At 39.2% G+C, this 22,284-nt stretch overlaps 1 protein-coding gene across 4 annotated transcripts in view; it reads right to left on the reverse strand.

The window, feature by feature from the left end:
• Positions 1-22,284, reverse strand: part of LOC146549089 (RNA-binding motif, single-stranded-interacting protein 3-like) — a 298,248-nt gene that overhangs the window by 242,394 nt on the left and 33,570 nt on the right. The window lies entirely within an intron of this gene.

The following is a 22,284-nucleotide window of genomic DNA, read 5'->3' on the forward strand; positions in this document are numbered from 1 at the left end:
GACATGTCCTTCAACGCACATATTAAACAAATATGTAAGACTGCTTTCTTCCATTTGCGCAACATCTCTAAAATTAGAAATATCCTGTCTCAGAGTGACGCTGAAAAACTAGTTCATGCATTTATTACTTCCAGGCTGGACTACTGTAATTCATTATTATCAGGATGTCCAAAAAACTCACTGAAAAGCCTTCAGCTAATCCAAAATGCTGCAGCAAGAGTCCTGACAGGGACTAGAAAGAGAGAGCATATTTCTCCTGTTTTGGCTTCCCTTCATTGGCTTCCTGTTAAATCCAGAATTGAATTCAAAATCCTACTCCTCACATACAAGGTCTTAAATAATCAGGCCCCATCTTATCTTAATGACCTTGTAGTACCATATCACCCTATTAGAGCGCTCCGCTCTCGCTCTGCAGGCCTACTTGTTGTTCCTAGAGTATTTAAAAGTAGAATGGGAGGGAGAGCCTTCAGTTTTCAGGCCCCTCTTCTGTGGAACCAGCTTCCAGTTTGGATTCGGGAGACAGACACTATCTCTACTTTTAAGATTAGGCTTAAAACTTTCCTTTTTTCTAAAGCATATAGTTAGGGCTGGACCAGGTGACCCTGAATCCTCCCTTTGTTATGCTGCAATAGATGTAGGCTGCCGGGGGATTCCCATGATGCATTGAGTTTTTCCTTTCCAGTCACCTTTCTCACTCACTATGTATTAATAGACCTCTCTGCATTGAATCATATCTGTTATTAACCTCTGTCTCTCTTCCACAGCATGTCTTTATCCTGTCTTCCTTCTCTCACCCCAACCGGTCGCAGCAGATGGCCGCCCCTCCCTGAGCCTGGTTCTGCCGGAGGTTTCTTCCTGTTAAAAGGGAGTTTTTCCTTCCCACTGTCGCCAAAGTGCTTGCTCATAGGGGGTCATATGATTGTTGGGTTTTTCTCTGTATCTATGAAGCGCCTTGAGGCGACTTTTGTTGTGATTTGGCGCTATATAAATAAAATTGAATTGAATTGAATTGAATTGAATGATTCCCAAGAAACTATTACTCAAAAACAGGAAACCAGTCAAGTAGTAGGGGTGGGGGAAAAAATCGATACTGTGTAGTATCGTGATATTTTGTTTGCTAATAATGTATCGATACAGGGACAGCAGAAATCGATATTTTGTTACAAAAAAGGTTTTTGTGCTCTGACTTCAGAGCATGTTGATCCTTTTTCTGAGCAAGAATCCTGACATTCCTTCACTGTCCAAATGTGTTTAACTTGTTTTTTGGCAGCAATAAACATGACAGTTTACTTCTTTTAATTTAAGACATGTTTTATTTTAATTAAGTTTAAAACTTTTTTATTTAATGTAAAATTATATTTTGTTTTAATTTACATTCAAATTCTTCAGTTGCTGAATGGGCTGCATAGTTTTCATAAATTGCATAGTTCAGAATAGCTATAATTGTACCAGATGGTTGCATTCAGTTAAGTTGGACTAGACTGTAATACAAACCATTCAGTTTGTCAACAATAAAACTGACTGAAATGAGAGAAAGACTGAGTGTGAGACTTTGTTATTAGATAAAATGAATATTGATAAAGTTTACCTTTATGTACAGAATCTGAATATCGCAAAATATTTTTAGAAAATTGCAATAATATCGTATCGTGCGTTAAGTATCGTGATAATATCGTATCGTGGGATATATGGTGATTCCCACCTCTATCAAGTAGAGGAAAAAAGAAGCGACAAGCTTAAAAAGTATATACAGCAGATTTAAACCATGTCCTCAAGAAACAGGAAAAAATTCCAGCAAAGACCTGATACAGAACATAAGAGATGCATCTGCACCGCAGTAGATCCAGCTACTGTTCACTAAAGCCTCATCCGAAATGGTCTTATTGAAAAGGTGGATGTCAAGAAGCCATTTGTAGGGAAGACTTCAGGTCGAACAAAATGAGCTAAATTCAGTTTGTTTTTGGAATCGGCTTTGAACAGGTCAACAGCGACTTTCTTGCTATGGACTTTGAAAGTCTGGGGACAAAACAAAAAGAATGTACACCATAAAAGTTCTATAAATGTTTTTACCCAAACATGACAAAAAATTCCTTTGTCAAAGCAAAACAAAGTCACAAATGGCCTTTTTTTTGGAGCCCCTATTTAGGACTGAAGCTCCGCAAGACCAGGCAATAACTGTATTAGGCACGCAGGTAAAGGTTGAGGTCACACTGTGAGACAATCCAAGACATCCATCTAATCCTCCCTGCATAAATATAGGAACCCATGACCTCTACACTGCAAGTGCTTAAGCAAGAAGGCAGAAGCATGAAACTCATGAATAGCAAAAGGGTTGGGCCAGGGAAAGGACACAGAAAAGGGCAGAAGGTTTGATTAGAGAAATGGCAGATAAATAAATGATCAAGAGCAAATTGAAAGCCCACTAAAACAAGGTGGATGATTATTTTTAGAATCGTATGTGATTCTTAAGCAGCAGGCAGTTGGGATTTCCAGAATAGTTGGGGCACATTATCTAATGATAGAAAGCGCAGGTATCCATCAAACAGTAGGGTGGATGTATATAATACAACTAGAAACATTTGCCTCCTATTCAGCTATAAAACCTACTCCTTAGTGACTAGCATGACAGGGATGCCTAATGTGACTTTCATTAACGATATGCTACAGGCCAGAGGCTGGAGCAGTCCAAGCCCAAATTGAAAAGTGCTCAAGCATAACTGTATCGGATGCCCAGTTTCCTAGCCCCATAGTATGACTGATTGAATTCCTGCCTCACCCACAGAAAGAATTCCTAAGCTTCCTTTTTCCAAATCAAGTGGGCAGCTTGGCTGGTTGATGTTCTAACTAATCTACTATGAGCAGCCACTGTCATGTCAGCAGATATTACAGGAAAAGTAGCCCAAGACAAAAGGAAATGGTTACAAATATCTTTTTATCCCAAAGTACATGACACAACAAAAATAAAAACTGTATGTGCCAAACAGATAACAAACTTTTAACTTGATATTAACATTAACACACATCCATAGATACTTAGGGGGCAAGACCAAATAAGGGCCATTTGAGAAGTTCCTTGTATAACTCCATCTATGATGAAATTATACACAGACGATAGTGGTTTCTCAAAGTGGGTTACAGGAATCCCCACAAATCCACAAACCACAACTCAAAATAATCTACTATAAATTATAAAATTGTGCTGTGTTGTTAAACTAAGTATATACAGAAAGGGACCATTTGCAAACAATTGTGTGTTCTGATGACTCCCTTCCACATTTGTTAACGTTTGCTAATATCATGTCATTAAATTGCAATTGAAATTTAAGAACCACTCGTTCTTCTGTGCTTCTGCATACATTAGTTTATTAGGTTTGCATTTTAAAAAAATGCTCACGTGAGCCTAAAAACTACATCAGGCCACATAATCAAGCAATGCAAAGACCAAGCCTGGTAAACCAGTGCTAGGATTTTGAGGGGTTGATTGAAAGCTTTCATCTCTGTAAGAGATACAGTGCTTTTCTACTTTAGCTGAGTACTCAAAGCACTTTCTTATTTGCCAGCCTCATTCACCCATTCACACAAGTGGCTTTTTCATGCACTTTTAACCTAACATACACAAACACATACTTAGACGGATGCATCAGGGGCAACTCGGCGTCCGGTTCCTTGTTCAAGAAATTGGGAATTAAACAAACGACTTTCTAAACAGTTGACATGCACTACTGCTTGAGCCACAGCCACCAAGATTTCCATGGCCCACAAAAATTTAAAAATCCCTACTCAAGTTGATGGAATAAACACATAAAAGGCGACATGAATAAAATATCAATGAAATATTTATTATAATTACCAAAATGAAAATCTATAATTCATATTACATTTTTTTGCACATTCATTAATGTAACGTCTCAGATTTACACCCTCATATTTACAACCCTTCATTTAAGACACTAGTCAAACTACCTGCTGAGTTCTTTAGCTTTTCACACATCAGCTTTTGGGTGGAGTAGAAGGTCACAAAGTTGAGGTATGAAGACATAGTGTGATGCACTCCAGCATAGTGTTGAAGAGCTAAATAAAACACCCTGCACACATGCAATGACAGGCATGATCTGAGGTGTCAGGCTGGAGGGGAGAACTGTAGCTGCTAATTAGAGGTAGATTCTGATATAAAAGACTCTCCAGCATGGAGGGTCTTGTTAGCTAACAGGCAAATCTGAGTTCTCCAGCTGAGGGGTTGGCTGGCTGCTGCAGAGCAGTCTTCCTTCACTGACATCGATAGGGGCTCCACAGGAGGGTTGGGAAACAATGGTGTTGACAAGCAGTATCAGGCCTAGCAGCATGAAGGCAGGGCCAAACGATTCCATTTCCCAGCCAATTCCATTATCAGGACACACAGACTTTACTAATGCCTGAAAACAAACAATACACGAGCATCCTTCTAATTAAGCCCCTGAGTACCACTGCTTAGTGCACCGGCATATCTGTGTTGGATGCCTGCAAACAGCCTGATTGGATTCATCAGCACTTTTAATGTGCTCCTGTTTCCTCCCATAGGCCTCTAAAAGACTATTGGCTCTATTCAATGGCCCATCCAATACTCTGCATGTCTAAAGACCTGAGAGGCAGATTGGGGTATTGAGGTTGTCAGTTATTTCTTCAGGAGTAAACAATCTGACAACATCCCATGTTGACGACAATGCAGACTAGGGACAAACAAGTATGTCAAAAATGATTATCTCTATATTGTCATGCAAATATTGTAATTACGACTTTTTTTTCCATTAAACTCAGTTTTAGTGAATAAATATTCAGTGAATTTGTTTTTTTTGTTTTTTTTTTTTAAACACAACGCACATATAAACATAATATACCTGACTTTGAAATGAACTTCAAACATGACTTTGGTAATTGATTAAAATATTTACTTGATCTAAAAAGTACAGTCTATTTCTCTGTATATATGCATACAGATGTATATGCATGTTTATGTGCATGTTACACACTTTAATGGTTATCAAGCTTCAACAATGGGCAAGTTTTTGTTTCCTCGTCACTATTCCACACCATTCACCAAGGGTGAAAGACGGTCACAACAGATGGTGGAGAAGAAGGGAATCGTTCTGCACATTTGCATGCTATGTCCAAATCCCCCCCCCCAAAAAAAACGCAACTGACATAAAAGTCTGCAATTAATCTCTGTGAACGGCAGGCGTGGCAGCTTTCCCTCGTCTGTTCAGTCATCTCCATCTTAATTTCTATGTTTACGATTAAAAGCCCCTATGAGGTGAAAGTATTTGCCCAGTGGCAAAAATGCTTAAATGCTTCTTTTTTAACATTTTGAACTGTGACTGTACAAAGTTTGATACAAGCCAGTTCAGCTGGTAATAATATTAATAACCTTCATAAACACATTCAAACTGGGTGTGGTTTGATACTTAAAGTTTGATTTATCTATATAACCCAAATAAAGACAGTACTTATTAATAGTTAATTTCAATTATTATTATTTACACTTTTAATAATAAGTGCAATGGAACATTATAATCAACTGGACCTTCTACAGACACAGGTAGCACTTGTGTACTAAATCTCATGTAGCATTTCTACAGGTGCTCATAACTGATTATGAGGATAATTAGTAAAAAGCGCCAGTTACTCAAATATTTGCATAATTGCATGGAGCTCCTTGTTCTTCAGAGCAAGAAGATGGATTTTATAATAACTTGGTTTTTAAATCCAAATGCTACAATTACACATCCCACTTGCAATTTACAGATCAGACATTGATGACTGACAAAATAATTCAACTTGCATAACTCAAATGAATTATGCATATTGTTGAATAACCTTTCAACTCAAATGTGAACAGATTAATAGAAAAAACGAGACCACAAATCTGTGTAAATGACCATGATCGTTATGAAAAACTGTCAGCATTACCTGCCATTAAGAGATGAAAGTCTGCTATTAAGGTGATCAACTCAGGAGAAAACGTGAGATCTAAAGAGTAACTTGAGGCAACTGCAGTAGTAACAAGACACAACAAAGTCAGACTGACATAATTCTTCCATACTAGAGACTGAGAATGGATCCAGTTAAGTCCTGCTTTTAGTGGATTCTCAAAAGGTTTAAAATGAGAGAAACATTCTGCAGAAGCTCTGTGTTTTTCCAAAGATAAAGATGTTAATGACTAAAGTCAGCGGAAGAGTGAGGGGGCAAGAAAGAGAGATAAACAGAGTGAGAGACTTTACCTAAAAATGGTCACTTAGTGAATGGCTTTAAAGAGAAGTGGAAGCACAATATCATGAGGTGATCAGGATTAATTAAATGTTGAGTGGCAACACACATTAATATTATCCCACACTTTAAAAAATGAGGCACATTAATGAAGTGAAAATTAAGAACTCTTCCTTTATTTTCAAGATAATGGTTCTATTTGACTTGAAATTGAGTGTGTTGGGGTTATCCAAAGCAAATGGTAAATGGTTTTTCCCACCTTAGTGGTATTCAAAGTGATACTCGTTCACTCATTCAAACACGCCAATGGAAACTCTGTAGAGCAGCTTTTGAGTTCACTGTCTTATCCAAGGACACACCCCTTTAAAGCAGTGACACTGTAATACTTTAATAATACTGGTATAATTGATTGATTGATTGATTGATTGGTAATTTATTTCAACATGTGAACAATATACAAGTACATTTAGAAAAGAAATAAGAGAGAAAAAAAATATACTATACAAATTACATACAAAAAAACATTCTGATTAATTTACATGTTGAAAGGGAGTGGGAAGAAGTATACACTTATTTAATCCCACCCCTGTCCCATAAATTATCAGTGAATATTTAGTCAGCTTCCTTACTGATATAATTTGTAATAAAAATAGTGAACAGATTTCTGATATACTATAATATCACATCATGAATTTTTTGTTTGTTTGTTTTTAAATAGAGACATTCACTTAATTTAAATATTTTCCTTTTCTTTATAGATCGAGAAGATCATATTTTTATAACTCTTTTTGAACAGTTTTATGTTTGGACATTGCTTTAATTCCATATTCAGTTTGTTCCATAGTTTCACTCCTTGAACAGAAACACAAAAGCCTTTTCTTGTAGTACGTACCTTCATTGTTTTGAAGTTACAAAAACCCCTTAAATTATAACTTCCTTCTTTCAAAAAAAAACATACTCTGAATATTACCTGGCAGTTCTTTATTTTTTGCTTTGAATAGAATTTGTGCTGTTTGGAATTTCACTATATCGTCAATTTTCAATATTTCAGACTGCAAAAATAGTGAGTTTGTATGTTCCCTATAACCTGCATTGTGGATGATTCGAATTGCTTTCTTTTGAAGAGTAAAAAGTGAATGTAATGTGGTTTTATAGTTATTGCCCCAGACCTCTGCACAATAGCTTAAGTATGGTGAAACCAGTGAACAGTAGAGAATATGAAGTGATGTTCTGTCGAATACCTGTTTTGCCTTGTTTAGTACTGCAATGCTTCGTGATACTTTGGAATGAATATATCTTACGTGAGCTCTCCAGTTAAGTTTTTCATCTATTATTACCCCCAGAAATTTATTTTCACTGACTCTTTCAATATCAACACCATTTATTTGAATCTTTGCATTTGTATTTAAACTACTATTTCCAAATAACATAAGTTTAGATTTATTCAAATTTAATGATAATTTGTTTTTATCAAGCCAGAACTTCACTTTACTTATTTCATTAGTCATATCCTCCAATAAATTCTGCAGATCATCACCAGAGCAAAAAATGTTTGTATCGTCAGCAAAGAGAACCATTTTTAATACTTTGGACACTTTACAGATGTCGTTAATGTACAAGTTGAAGAATTTTGGACCCAAAACTGACCCTTGGGGTACACCACAAGCAATGTCCATACATAAGGAGCAACCACCATTTATTTTCACAAACTGCTTTCTGTCACTTAAATAACTCCGGACCCAATCTAAAACTACCCCTCTGACACCATAACGTTCCAGTTTTCTTATTAATATATCATGATCTATAGTGTCAAATGCCTTTGTCAAGTCTATGAATAACCCAGCCACATATTGCTTTTTGTCTATGGAATTTGTGATGTATTCTATTGAAACACTAGTAGCAATACTTTTTTACTCTGCTACTAGAAAGAGGTACAAATATATACCTAGAAATGAGCTGCCGTACCTCTAGCTTTACCTGACACATTCTACTTTAACAAACAAAAGTAGGTACAGCACACTTCAATAACAAAACAAACGTCAGGTATTTCTATCATTTTTCAGTACATTTCTAACTTAACCACATCAAATAACATTGACTGTTTTCTTTTTTAACTCCATTGGTCATATAACTGCCTTGATCCTTTGCTCATACCGAGGCTGCTGGCTTTTGGATGGCTTCTGAGCTCTGGGTAGCTTTAGCTTTAGCCTCTTTGAAAGTCTCTTGAATTTTTACTGAGAATAGATACAAAATATTTTCAATGTTTTTTTTTCTATTTATGGGGTTGCTTCCCAAACAATGTAACTGTTTGGGTATAGAGATAGTTAGAATTTCTTTAGAAGAGGCAGAAGAGTTGAATTCTATTGTATTATTCTATAATTCTATATAGAAGATAAATGCAGCCAATGTGCCATCGCCATTTGAAGGGTAAATTAGCTGTCTTTGTGTCTGGCTGAAGTGGTCCTCCCACACTCTACTTTTCAGCACCGATTTCATTTTTCTTCGACGGAGGTTGCTGCTTGATTATGTCTGGGATATTAGCCAATCTGCATGGATGAAAATTGTAATTTAAGATCTCATTAACACTCATTTAATAGCAGACACCCAATGTTTGGCTTTATGTTGACACATGGTCAAGACTGCTCACAAATTAGTTTTAGCATCAGACTGTTTGCGAATAGTCTGATGATTGGAGCTGCTAAGCAAAGATCTTCATCATTTATTTAAAGCCAAGTTATTGTAAGTACTATTGACCCGCATCAAGTAGTTCAACTTCTGCAATTTTTCTAAAGTACAGTGAAGCGGCTTCCACTTCTGAACATTCATTTCCTCAAGGTTCATCCTCAAGTTCAACGACCCTCTCCAGTACATCGCAGCAAACAGGGCCAAGCAGAGAAGTGCACTGCGTGAGTCATTTGGAGTGTAGCTATTGTTCAGCAGAAGTACACACTGCAATGAGCCAACAAACTGGCTGGATTCACCAGTGTATAATTGCCAACAACATTCCCTTGAGGAACAGTGAAGTTTTAGGTTGAAATGATCCAGTCACAAAGACCCACACTGGAAACATGACTGGATGAATGCAGTTTTCTGAAAGGCTACAGGGCAATCAAAGACAAGTACAGTATGTGGAAAGAATAAATCTTTGGAAAACAGCCACATATTTTTGATCCATTAAATCCTTTTTTTCCTTTCAAGCTTTCACATTCTCTCTATTTAGCTGACAACTGTTACTGCTCTGTTTATGCCAAAACACATTAACTTGGAAATGTAACTGCCCATAAAGGAAAGAGGTGTGAGTTTTGTAAATCTGCCTGTAATGACAAAATTGAGAATCTCCGCTTTCCTTCTCACAGAGATTATAAAACCTTTCACATAGGAATGTGGAGTGAAAGTCAGACCATGTCACGGCTTGTGGCTTACTTGGTTTCACTGTTAAAAGGGGTACCTGAACTGGTCCCTCTGCATATGCTGGAATGCACTTAGAAAACACTCCTGACAACTTCCCTTAAGAAACTGGAGAAATATAAACAATTTCACTAGCAAAGTTGCCTATGTGGGATTTGATTTTAGTTCTAGGTTGGTGACCCTTACTTAACTGCATATTTAATCCAATGGCTTAATAAGTTTGAGTATATTTATTGAGAATATGGATGCGCTTGTGCCTTGTGTGTCAGATGCTGCATAGGTTAGAGTGATTATGTTAAAGGTCAGGATCTTTTTGCACCTTGGTGGAACGTGATAACAGAAATTTCCTACAAGTCCACATTGGCCTTACTTTTGCTGTGCATTCCACCTACAAACAACGGGAAAGAAGCAAAAAGTACAGAAAGTGAGTAGGAAGAACAAAGCTTCTATTCTGTACACAAGGCAGTGTGTGCAGCTGAAAACAACACAAAAAGCACAAACATTTTAGACTGATTTGATATCTTTTCTCAAGATATACAATCATAAAGACAACAGAGTATGCTGTGTGCTGTCTAAATGTGCTGAAGGTCTCCTCCTCCACATAGACACGCCACACTTTATCTATACATTTCTCTGTCTGAGTAGAGCCAGAAGGGATCAGGTCAGTCCTTCCTCTCTCGCTGATCTTCCTCGCTTCACTAGGGGAGAGATAGTGTAGATAAAAGAGGGCGTTTAAGCTTCTGCCACTTGTGGAGAGGTCTCATCTCCAGCCTCAGGTGGTGTTCCAGCACACGGCTAAGATTGAAGGCGAATCACAGACACCGCTCGAGGCCAAGCTGCTTTCTACAGCAGCACCGGTGTTATACATTTCTATGTGTGCAGGCACACAGGAAGGGGGTGAGACATAGAAAGAGAGATAAAGAGGGCTGGCAGTAAACAGAGAGAAGATGGAGAGAAGATGAGGAGTAGGAGTCTAAGGAGGAGGAGGGTGGAGAAGACAATATCGGTATTCAGCGTAATAGAAAATGCTGCCGCTTCATGGGAAGCCTCCCGAGAGGGTGAGATGTGACAGACCGCCTGTGAGCAGCAAGGAGCAGGGCATGGTAAAGAAACAAGGCTGATGAAAAACACACAGGCAATAGGCTAACTCCCTCGCATTAATCAGGAGGTTCAGATTTGATTTCAAGCCAAGCACAAGTCTCTATTCCTTCCTTGCCCGTTTCCTTCCTTGCAGACAGACACACAGACAGACAAAGTCTATCTCTTCATTCCCGGACTAACATCCTGCTGGCCTCTGTGCTCTCTACAAATCTCTGACAGAAAAAAAAATGGTGCCAGGAGTAATTCCATTGCTCATTATTCTTCATTACAGAAGAGAAAAGCACCCTCGGCTAGATCATATTTGCCGTTAACTAAAGTTTCAGAGACAATTAGCTCAGGTTGTTAAAATTAATCATTGTTACAGCCATGATCTTGGAGGCCGGCAAAAGCCCCGGCATTTATGGTTTGTTTATTTGAACGCCTCCCGTGGATATCGACCCGGCCCTGTTGTAAACAGCAGGATACTGCCCTCCACAATCGTTGGGTGGATTTACTTTCTTCACAGGGATGAGCCATTCAATTGTGACTTAGATTATATGCACTGAGTGGGAAAGCAAACTTCTTATTATTTCTTTATTGAATCGTATGACCGTTTCAACAGTATCCTCTGCATTATGAGGATAATAGATCCTCTCTACAAAGGGGGGGGGGGGGAGGTGTAACTTGGAATTTCAGTCATTTCCTTGTCTTGAAAATCCCTACAGCAGCATTCCTACGTTCTCGATGCTTGTTGTCATTCCATCGTTGACTGTAAACATAAGAGACTCGTGGGATCTGATAGGAGGCTCAATTATGGTAATCTAAGCACTCTCTTTTTCACAGTCTTGCTGAAACAAGCTGAATAAAACTTGCCTCAATCTCCCCAAAATGAAGACATGCTTTCTATGCATTTCTTTCTTTGTCCTTTTTCCCCCCAGTCTGTTTTTTCTATTGTGTTTTGTCTGCAACTGGATCCCATATCCGGCTTAAATTAATTGACCCACTTCCTTTTTAATAGCTCTTGTGGTCTGCCCCATAGAAGCAACCAGAAACTAATAGCCATGGTCATGCTGCATGGAAACCATATAAACACCCCTGGCCCATTTCACAGAAATACACACTTAAATTCCATCACACAGTTTTTTTTCCTCCTCTGCTTTCTCAACTCATAAGATGGGCACTGTCTCTTCAAAGGCATACTACTGCACGATACATATTTATGTTGTTACGCTTGGCTGTTTATAGTTGGTAATTTGCATCAAACCTTTGCCTGGTTTAGGTTGAGAAACAGGATACCTGAGAGACATATGGCAGGGAGCTCTGCCCACATAAGCATGAATATCCCAAACTTGAAAAGACATACCACACATAAATTTGGACGCACATACAAACACAAAACACACATGCAATTTCTAGGACCTAGGTTAGGCCTCTGAGGGCTTAAGTAATACTCTGTATAATACCCCACATCACTTACCGAGAGCATCTGCGGCAGACAGACTCATTTAGAATGGATGTGCTTCAGGCAGCTATAAGGAATTCTATTATTGCACACAAAAAAAAGTAAATGGAATTTTTTTTCGGCCTAATGTATAGGTCTGCAGGATACTTATATGATAATTCAGGTGTAATTAATGTTTTTTCTTGGCAAATGGATAATTCATGCAGAAGAACACGTGAATTTTTAGTGGAACATCTAACCTGCATGTAGGTAAACGTGTCTAGTTTCCCTCTATGGAGCCACTATAAAGAATTTAATTTGTACACTTTTTGTTAACTGTAGATGTCCATTCCACAACAAAGAGATGAGTGCAAATATTTTGATGTGAAATTCAGTTTTTGCTCATTTAGATTGTTATAGAAGCAGGCAGGTTAATTATGACAGAATTTCATGACTGTACACAGACCAAACATTCCTGAAAGTCGAATGTTAAAAAAGACTGAGCCAGGGGTTAAAAAACAATACATAAAATACATTGTTGGCTACCACAAAGAAAGATTATTTACGGTATTTAAAGCATGATATTTTGTTTGTTAGAACTTTTGCCTCATAGCAAGAAAGTTCATGGATCGTACCCATAAGCAGGACTGGGGCCTTCTGTGTGGACTTTTCTTGTTCTCTCTGGATGCTCTGACTCATAGGACTCACAGTTTTTAAAAAAATGTATGGACTAGGTTAATGGCAATAGGTATACATGTGAGGATGACTAGTTAGCCCTCTGTGTTAGCCCTGTGATGAAATCAATCAATCTGTCCAGGGGATACATGCCTGTTTTTTGTTTTTAATTGAAGAGGGTGAGGGAGAGGGAGAGAGGGATGGATGGTTGGTCTTTCTGTAGAACACGGGTGTCGAACTCCAGGCCTCAAGGGCCGGTGTCCTGCAGGTTTTAGATGCGTCCTTGATCCAACACAGCTGATTCAAATGACTAAATTACCCCCTCAACATGTCTTGAAGTTCTCCAGAGGCCTGGTAATGAACTAATCATTTGATTCAGGTTTGTTGACCCAGGGTGTTATCTAAAACCTGCAGGACACCGGCCCTCGAGGCCTGGAGTTCGACACCCCTGCTGTAGAACGTTTGTTCAGTGAAAGATAAATGAACCAGTGAGATGTTTCAAAAAAAGTTCGTAAAAGTTTTTTTGAGTTTCGCTGAGCTCCGTTAAATAGTATGGTTCCAGTTATAAAAGTACCAAAACATCAAAAAACATCCGTCCAAAGCAGTCTTCAAAACTCTGGCAAAAAACCTACAGACAGCGGCCTACTTTTTCTCGTCATTCAACTGCCTTAGATCCCACCCATTCCCTTGTCTATGTTTTGCTAACTCATTTCACCCCCTCCTATTTCTTCATCACTCCTCTTTCTCCGTCTGTTATTAGCAGTTCTTTAATAATGAACCCTACAGGCGTCCTCTTCATTAGGCAGGCAAGGGGAAAGAGGCCAGCGAGCCAAGCTGACCCTGCTACACTCTCCTCATTGGGGATCTGGCACAGGAATTTTAATAGGAGAGCAATGCAGGCAGGCAGGTCAGTCCTGGGGACACACTGTGAATGCCAATCTGAGCTGACCAACCGGCGTGAACACAGCAAGTGTGCTGTGCTGCTAGCCTGACAGTCTGTAACAAGTGTGGAGGAAAGGAAGAAAGACAGGCAAAGGATGATGGCAAGTGGGAAAGGGGTGGTAAAGGGATCAAGAGGGACAACACTGAGGTACTGAGCAGCTATTCAGGTGAGAGGAGAGGGATAGAAGGCCAGAGTGACAAGAGCCTGGGCAAACTGAGAAAATTTCTGCCTTGACTGCCATACTAATAAAGCAGGGAGGGTTCTTAGACATTTCACATTTATATATGCTTAGCCTGAAAATTTGTAGGACAAGAAGACGCAGAAATGTGACTGCAGCAAGGAAACTCCTGTGAAGCCTGTTAATTGTAATCTGGGACTAAAAAAGCAACTGATGAATATTTCCCCCAGGAAACAGGATGAGCTGTATTTCATGGCGCCTAAACCAGCCGCATGAGTATAAGCGACATAAAAGGTGTGATCTTGCAGTGGGCTTTTAGAGCTACTCTGTGCTGGCTAATAAACCATCCACTCTCTTCCTACATGCTTAAACATTCTGCCTTTGAGCTACACTTTATATCACCCATTTTAAAAATTCCCTGCCCTGAACAGCACAGGTGATTTGTTGTATATTCACCACTGGGCCAGTAGATTTTCTTTTTTAGCGTCTCCCCGCCATGGTAATTGCCACACCGACCTTGATGCAGACAGGATAAATGAAACATATCCTCTGTCAAGGCTCTGCCATTAGTAGCACCACAGAATTACCTCATTTCTTCTGTGATCTCTGTAAACATTTCTGATTCTGTGCATGCCTGCTCATTCTGCAACACTTTCCACGACTATCAGAGGGAGCACTCACACTGGAGCCTCATTCCAAAAGACACTGCATGTCAATTCATTTACACAGCCAAAAATAAAATAGCTCTTTGTGCAAAAGACAGTTTGATAAGCCAGAATACGTCTGGGATTTTCAGTTCATGCTGCAGGAATCAGTAAAGATTGGACACACGCACTTTCCAGCAGGTAAAAAAAGTTTAACGACGCAACATCAACCTTTTTTGTTTTATTTTATTTTAATTTTTTTTTTTAGATTCAACTGTTCGTGAAACATAATGTAAAGAAAAGGCTTTTAAGAAGAGAACGTTTGAGTAAATGTTAGCAGATGAAAAAAGATTTAGTAACCCATGGTGGCAGATCGCAGGGAAGTTTTAAGTTTGACAGGACAGTTTAATTAAAGTTAGCTGGTAGGTGTGGTGACAGACTGAGTATAAAACCTAAAGAGTGGGATTATTTCATGAGGACAAGGGTGAAATGCAACCTATGCAGGAAGTTAATCATTCATCAACCTCAAACATGGCTTATAGCAGTGGTTCCCAAACTTTTTCTGCTAGGCCCCCCTTAGTCAGACAGAAAAACCTGTCCATTATGCTAGCAGTGTCCAAGCCTTGATTTTTTTTCCCCTTTTCATACCCCCCCCCCCCCCCCCCCCCCCCCTTGCAATGGCTCTGCACCCCCCCTAGGGGGCGGGCCCCACACTTTGGGAAGGTCTGGCTTATAGCTTGAAATATTTAAGCAGGCTAAATAAGTAAGTAGCCGCTTAGCATGGCTCATTATGATAGTAGATCATCATTAATGCTTTTATTACAAACAGATTGTTTGCAAAATGTATCTTTAAAACTTGTAACATGTCTTTAAAGTCAGCCTAAAATACCCATCTAGGTTATACCCAAAGCAAAGTAAAGAATTGACATAATTTGAACATTTCAAGGTTCAAGGTTCAAGGTGACAAATAAAGAACCTTGAACCTTGAAATGTTCAAATTATGTCAATTAATCTGCAGGAGGAATTATAACAATACCCCAAACCACAAGGAGCTAATAAAAATAAACCACCCCTCTATAAGCAAATTCCCTCTGACTCAGTTCCATTACTGAGCATCGACTGTGGTTTTCAAATCAAAATATAGACCAAGTCAAGTTCTGCTAATGCAGTTCTATACAGTATATTTTTGGCTCTGACAGCAGCTATATTTCAGATTAGATCGCACTGTAAATCCACAAATACATCACTTGGAATTGTCCACAGCCTGTCAGTGCCACAATCACAATCTGCTTTGTCATGTGTGGAGGACAGACACTTTAATGAAGAGGACAATGCAGGGCCTTCATATTGTTCTCATTTCTTGCCCTGTCAGCTTTCCAAATTAAGAATGATGTTCCTATTTGTCTTGCAGTTTATTTGTTGCAAAATGGTTGATTTAACTCAAGCTAACACATGGTGTGCAGCTTCTCCCATTAGTCCCGAAGCAGTAAATACTGGGATGAAACCTGCTTTTGAAACAAACAAAAAGCAACGTTTTCCATGACATGTCTGACTTTTTATCAAAGATGGCAACTACTCTTTCAGAATGACTGAAATCTCTTAAACAAATAGAAGTACTTTTAAAGAGCAACAAACATTCAAACAGACATTACCAGCCTGGTATTTTAAATTTATTAGGAGGGCCATTTTCCCACGCATCTGTAATGGGGCTGGCACAGGTGCTGCTGAAATGATCCCATGAATCACCCAATCTGCAGTATCTGTGTGCAATCAGCTATGTTATCCAGCTGACAGACTGTGGTGGTAGGTCATCAGAGCCTTTGAAATTGTATTTGAAAAAAAAAAAAAAAAAACTTTGATACTCCAGACCAGATGATGTAACTGCAAACTATCTATTACTGAATGGATGTGACATCACTCCTAAGTGAGCTAATGGCATCACCGTCAGCACAGAGAGCACATTTTTCCCTCTAATGTTGGCAGTGAGGGAGAAGTGGGGAGTCCAAAAAAAACCTCACTACAAAAACAAAACAAAACCCTAAACTAAATTTTAGGTCTGTGCTCATTACAACATAATTGTCTTTACCATTATTTACAGCATTAGTGATGATTATGGACATGTTGGCTTTCGCATTTGTACTGTACATTAATGATTCGCATCCAGGAAGCATTAAGGCCTTTGAGTAATAATATTCTTCTCAAAGTGACAGGAGATGTAAAACTTGTCACCTTATGTGTCTGAAAATCTTTGCTGTGTGTGTGTGTGTGTGTGTGTGCTCTTGCGCGTGTGGCTGCATGCGTGCTAGAGTACATATTGTTCATGTGCCTCATCCAAGTCTCATATCGGTTCTGATGCATCAGATTACCCCATCAGAGGTTGCTCGTCCAGTGAGGCCATCGGTCCGACACTAATCCTCCTTTGATGAGCCTAGCTTCACAGGAAAAGCACTGACATTTCGTACTAAGGCCTTCTCCCTTTTCTCCTGCCACGCACGGACGAAACTCAGCTCCAGTGAGACGCTCTTTCATCCCGACCTTGGTGAGATGAGGGTCTGGACTCAGATGACTGGTGGATTAGATGGCAGCTCACAGGAGACTGAAGACTGATGTCTAAGAGAAAGACTCAAGAGACATGGCCTAAAGAGCTGGGGTAAGACAAAGCCAAGGTCCTGGGCCAGGGATGGATAATCAACTCAGAATAGCTTAGATTGTTTAGTCTTCGGCATGAAACCAAGGATTTTGGTTCAAGTTCAAAGCCACGGGTTTGGTCTGCGTCACTCAGGAACATCTAACACATCAGTCTTATTATAGGCTTACCTAATTACAAACATCGGCATAGTGATCCAAACATGAGGTCATTTCTTAAATACAGCTACCAAAAGGTTAACGCTACTTTTGGATGGTGTTCTGGGACCACCTACTATATTCCACCGTGCCACTAAGCAGAAAGGAGCCATATCAGTATAATATGTGTCAACTTATTGCTGTTTTTAAACACTCTGAAGTCCTCTGACCTCACCACATCGAGTAAATCCCCATCCAAGCTTCACTTTCCATTTACTCTTAGTTTCTACCATTCTTTACTTTGTTCATCTCCCCCAACAGCAGGTACAGATTTCACTGTTACGCCGACTCTTTCACCATCCGCAGTTTCACCAGCCGCAGTTTCAGCTGCCATGAGAAAACTACTGTTAGCTACCAGAGAAAACAAAAGCACTCCCAGATGATTTCTTACCTGGTGGCAGAGCTGTAAAAGTGTAAATGCACACATTGTTATTCCTGTATAGCCATTACATTGTGCATTATTACACGTGTTTTTTGCTGCCATTCCGGCTGCAGCATAAAACTAAGCCAGTATCACTAATTTCTGATGTAGATTGTGATGCATTTACACTTTATTTTGTTACAATTATGAACCGCACCTTCACTGATACAAAAAGGGTGGACAAAATAACAGAAACATTTCTAACACAATACAGTTTCACTGCATTAACTGCTACCTCCAAAGTGACCACAGTAGTCATGCCATTTTAGCATAAAACTGCTAAAATGGCATGACTAGATCCAAAGTTTACAACACTGAACACAATACACAGATGTCCATCATATTTTAGATAGTTAGCTTTGCTATTTGGGGACCGGTTGGGGACCAACCGCCCCCAACATGTCCGGCTGGATAACCGCTGCTCATCTACCATCACAATGAACACCGGTGTACCACAAGGCTGTGTGATGAGCCCTTTCCTCTACTCCCTCTTCACCCACGACTGCAGACCTGCTGATGGTTCCAACACCATCATTAAGTTTGCAGATGACACCACGGTGATTGGCCTCATCAGTGACAACGATGAGGCCGCCTACAGGGAGGAGGTGGATCGTCTGGCTGAGTGGTGCGACAGAAACAACCTGCTGCTTAACACCGAGAAGACCAAGGAGCTCATCGTGGACTACAGGAGGAATGCTGACCCACATCCACCCATCCACATTAAGGGGACGGCTGTGGAGCGTGTGAGCAGCTTCAAGTTCCTGGGAGTCCACATCTCCGAGGATCTCACCTGGACGACCAACTGCTCCAAGCTGGTCAAGAAGGCTCACCAGCGCCTCTTCTTCTTGAGGACTCTGAGGAAGAACCACCTGTCCTCAGACATCCTGGTGAACTTCTATCGCTGCACCATCGAGAGCATCCTGACCAACTGTATAACAGTCTGGTACGGGAACTGCTCTGCCTCGGACCGGAAGGCGTTGCAGAGGGTCGTGAAAACTGCCCAGCGCATCGCCGGAGCACCACTTCCTGCCATAAAAGACATCTACAGGAAGCGGTGTCTGAAAAGGGCTGGGAAAATCATCAAAGACCCCAGTCACCCATCACATGGACTCTTCACCCTCCTGCCCTCTGGGAGGCGCCACAGGAGCCTCCGGACTAAGACCACCAGGTACCGGAACAGCTTCTTCCCCACAGCTGTCAGACTCCTGAACTCTGCCTCCTGACATCTGACCCACGTTAAACTCATGGACTGAACATACACACACCCACAATGGACAACTGTACCCTCAAACACAATAATAACATGGACTGAACCACCACTCACAACCACTAGCACTTTATATAGCCTCTGTAGAAACTATCTACACCCTCACTTATCTTAACTGCACTACTGTATAGCTCTGTGTAAATAATCATTCTGTACATTCGATAATCTTTAATCCTACAACTGTTTACAACTTGCATAGTTCCCATTTCTGTATAGCTGTATATCCCAGATTCTGTAAAGTTATTTATTTCATTTCATATTCTGTATAGTTTTTCATATTTATATTCATATCCTGTACATAGCTTGTACTCACTACAGCCTGTACATACTTATAGTTATAGAATATTCACAACATACTTCATACCGTGTACATTATAACATACCATAATAGACCCATTTCTGTAATATACTCACATATCTATATTATTGCTAATATATATTGTAATATATCTATATCACTAAAGCACTTCTGGATGGATGCAAACTGCATTTCGTTGCCCTGTACCTGTGCATGTGCAATGACAATAAAGTTGAATTCTATTCTATTCTATTTAAAACCCATTAGAAAAGGCACTCACGATTCACATGCATATGCACATTAAATTACCATCAAATGGAGTTCTATCAACACACTGTTAAGCAATAATCACCTCTGGGTCATTACACGGAGTTAACTGTCACTTCTAGTTACTATATTTAAAGCCAAACTATCAAATTGAATTGAAATAATGGTATGACAAATATTATTTTTTATGTCTAATGTGTATCACAATACTTGCTTGTGTACCACAGTTTATCCATCTGTTTTTCCTACTAAAACAGAAAACTCACCTTACTACATCTGCAGTAGTTACACTGACAGAAGCAACTGAATGCCATAAAAACAGTAGATTTGTTATCTGAAATAAATAATAATAAAATGAACCACTGGTAGCAAAATAGTGTTAAAAACAGGAATGAGATTAAATAAGCAGTTCTGCGTTTGCAGGGGGAGCAACAATTTTAACCTTAAACATCTCATGCCCACGTATTCCTGTGTCTAACCAGGAAGTTACACTGTGCTAACCACATTACACAATAGCACCACTGCTGTGGATGCTGGAATACAGGGTGAAAGCCTTTCTACTTCAAAGCACAGGATCAATATCTTCATATACAGGTTTTAGAGGCATGTTAGTTCTATGAGCTAAAAGCTCTACTGTTGCTTCTCCCTCCACTCCAGTAACTTTGAACTGCAGACTTGACTGATTTAAGAAATAATAAAATCCTAACAGCTGGCCTTCTGGACGACTATTGATTTCCCTCAGCAGTGGCAGATCAAGAGGTACATTTATGATCAGACAGGGTGCAAGAAATTATACCACAGCACAAACCCACTATTGATTTGGCAGAACAGTGCAAACTCTTAACCATTCTGTACACAGTTGTGCCATGTTAGAGGCAGGAGAGGTGAAGAGAAGAGAATGACATAAAATGAAATAAAAACAACATATATAATATTTATTGTATGTCCCGCAATATAGCACGAGGGACAACAAGTAACTCATAGAGCTTGGTATTTCTGTCACCACTAATAATTATTTACCTCAAAATCTGCAGTGCATGTAAGCTCCCCGTTGGCACCCAGGGGAAAGTCCTGCTGAAAGACTGCAGCACTGCATCTGCATGCAGCTGTAAACATGCTAACTAGGACATCACAGAGAGATGCAGGAAAATACAGAAGGACACTCAGCAGGAGATCAGTAGAAGCGGTACAACACCCTAAGGCCATTAGGATGGAATGTATCACACATTATACTATTTATGAATTTATGAAGTGAACAGGGTTATCGATGTGTTACATTTTTTAATTCTTTAGCCTTTCTTAGATTCCTTTAGAAAATATAACACCAAAAGTCCTCCTTCTAAAGAAAGAAATAAGCAATAAATAGTGTAAAAACAATGAGCAATCATAAGGACAATGTAAGTAAAATAACAAAATAGAAAATACAATTTCTTCCACACCTATTTGTGTCAGTCAAGTTAACCTTGCTGGATTATGTGAACTATGGTGTATTTGCTGGTTTTCTCTTGGTCTGACAGCAAATCCTGTATTCCTGATGATTCATTTAGCATTAATTTTACATATTGTTGTGTTTCTTATTAAACTGTCAACACCATGCAGTTTTTTTCTGAAAACCCTCTTTTGTCAGACCATTTCTAAATGTTTAACTTTATACTAATGGACTACACAGTACTGCAAAAAACAGTTTAAAAATGAACTAAATGACAAACAAGGAAACATTTCTTAACATCTTCTTCAATGCAATGTGCAAACACAATGCAGTGCAGCTACCTAAATATTACTGCCACTGAAGTTGATTGATATTATTGGTACATCCAAACTGTGTTGATGTTGGATAGTGTGGCTTTTCTTCCAAAAGAAAGTGTCAGATCAAAGAGGTTTGACTCCCTGGTACAACACAGGCCTTAAAGCTGATCTGGAGTTCAGTCAGGATTTAGAGTTCAATATATCACAGAAAGAGTTCTAGTGAATGTTAGACCTCAGTGCAGCAATTGATCACAATATCAATAGAAAGAATGCCTTGTTGGTATTAAAGAAACTGTGCTGCAGTGTTTTAAATCATACTTATCAATCAATTTGCTCATGTAAACTGGAAGTTTTCTGCACACACATAAGTCAGTTATGGGGTTCCACAAGGTTCTACACTGGGACCAACACTTTTTACAATAAACATGCTTCCCCTAGGTAATATGAGAAAACATGGCATACATTTTCATTGCTATGTAGATGATACCCAGCTATATCTATGAAGCTAGAGCATACAAATCAATTAGTTAAACAACAGGCGTGTCTTAAAACCATGGAAACCTGGATTTTCATCTCCTAAATTTAGACAAAATTTAAATTCAAAATATTTTTATTACTAATAATCTTGGAAATATGGTGTCTAACCATATACTTATTGTGGATAGTATTACTTTGGCCTCCAGCAACACTATGAGGAATTTTGGAGTCATTTTTGATCAAATCTTCCTGCTTTCTTTCATCTGTGCAATATGTCTAAAATTAGAAACATTGTGTCTTGGACTGATGCTGAAAACTAGTTCATGCATTTATTACTTCTATGCTGGACTATTGT

This window comes from Mchenga conophoros, linkage group LG22 (genome assembly GCF_057382185.1).
Source record: "Mchenga conophoros isolate Kocher_MC1m ecotype Shallow Benthic linkage group LG22, M_conophoros_male_GT1.1, whole genome shotgun sequence".
NCBI lineage: Eukaryota > Metazoa > Chordata > Actinopteri > Cichliformes > Cichlidae > Mchenga > Mchenga conophoros.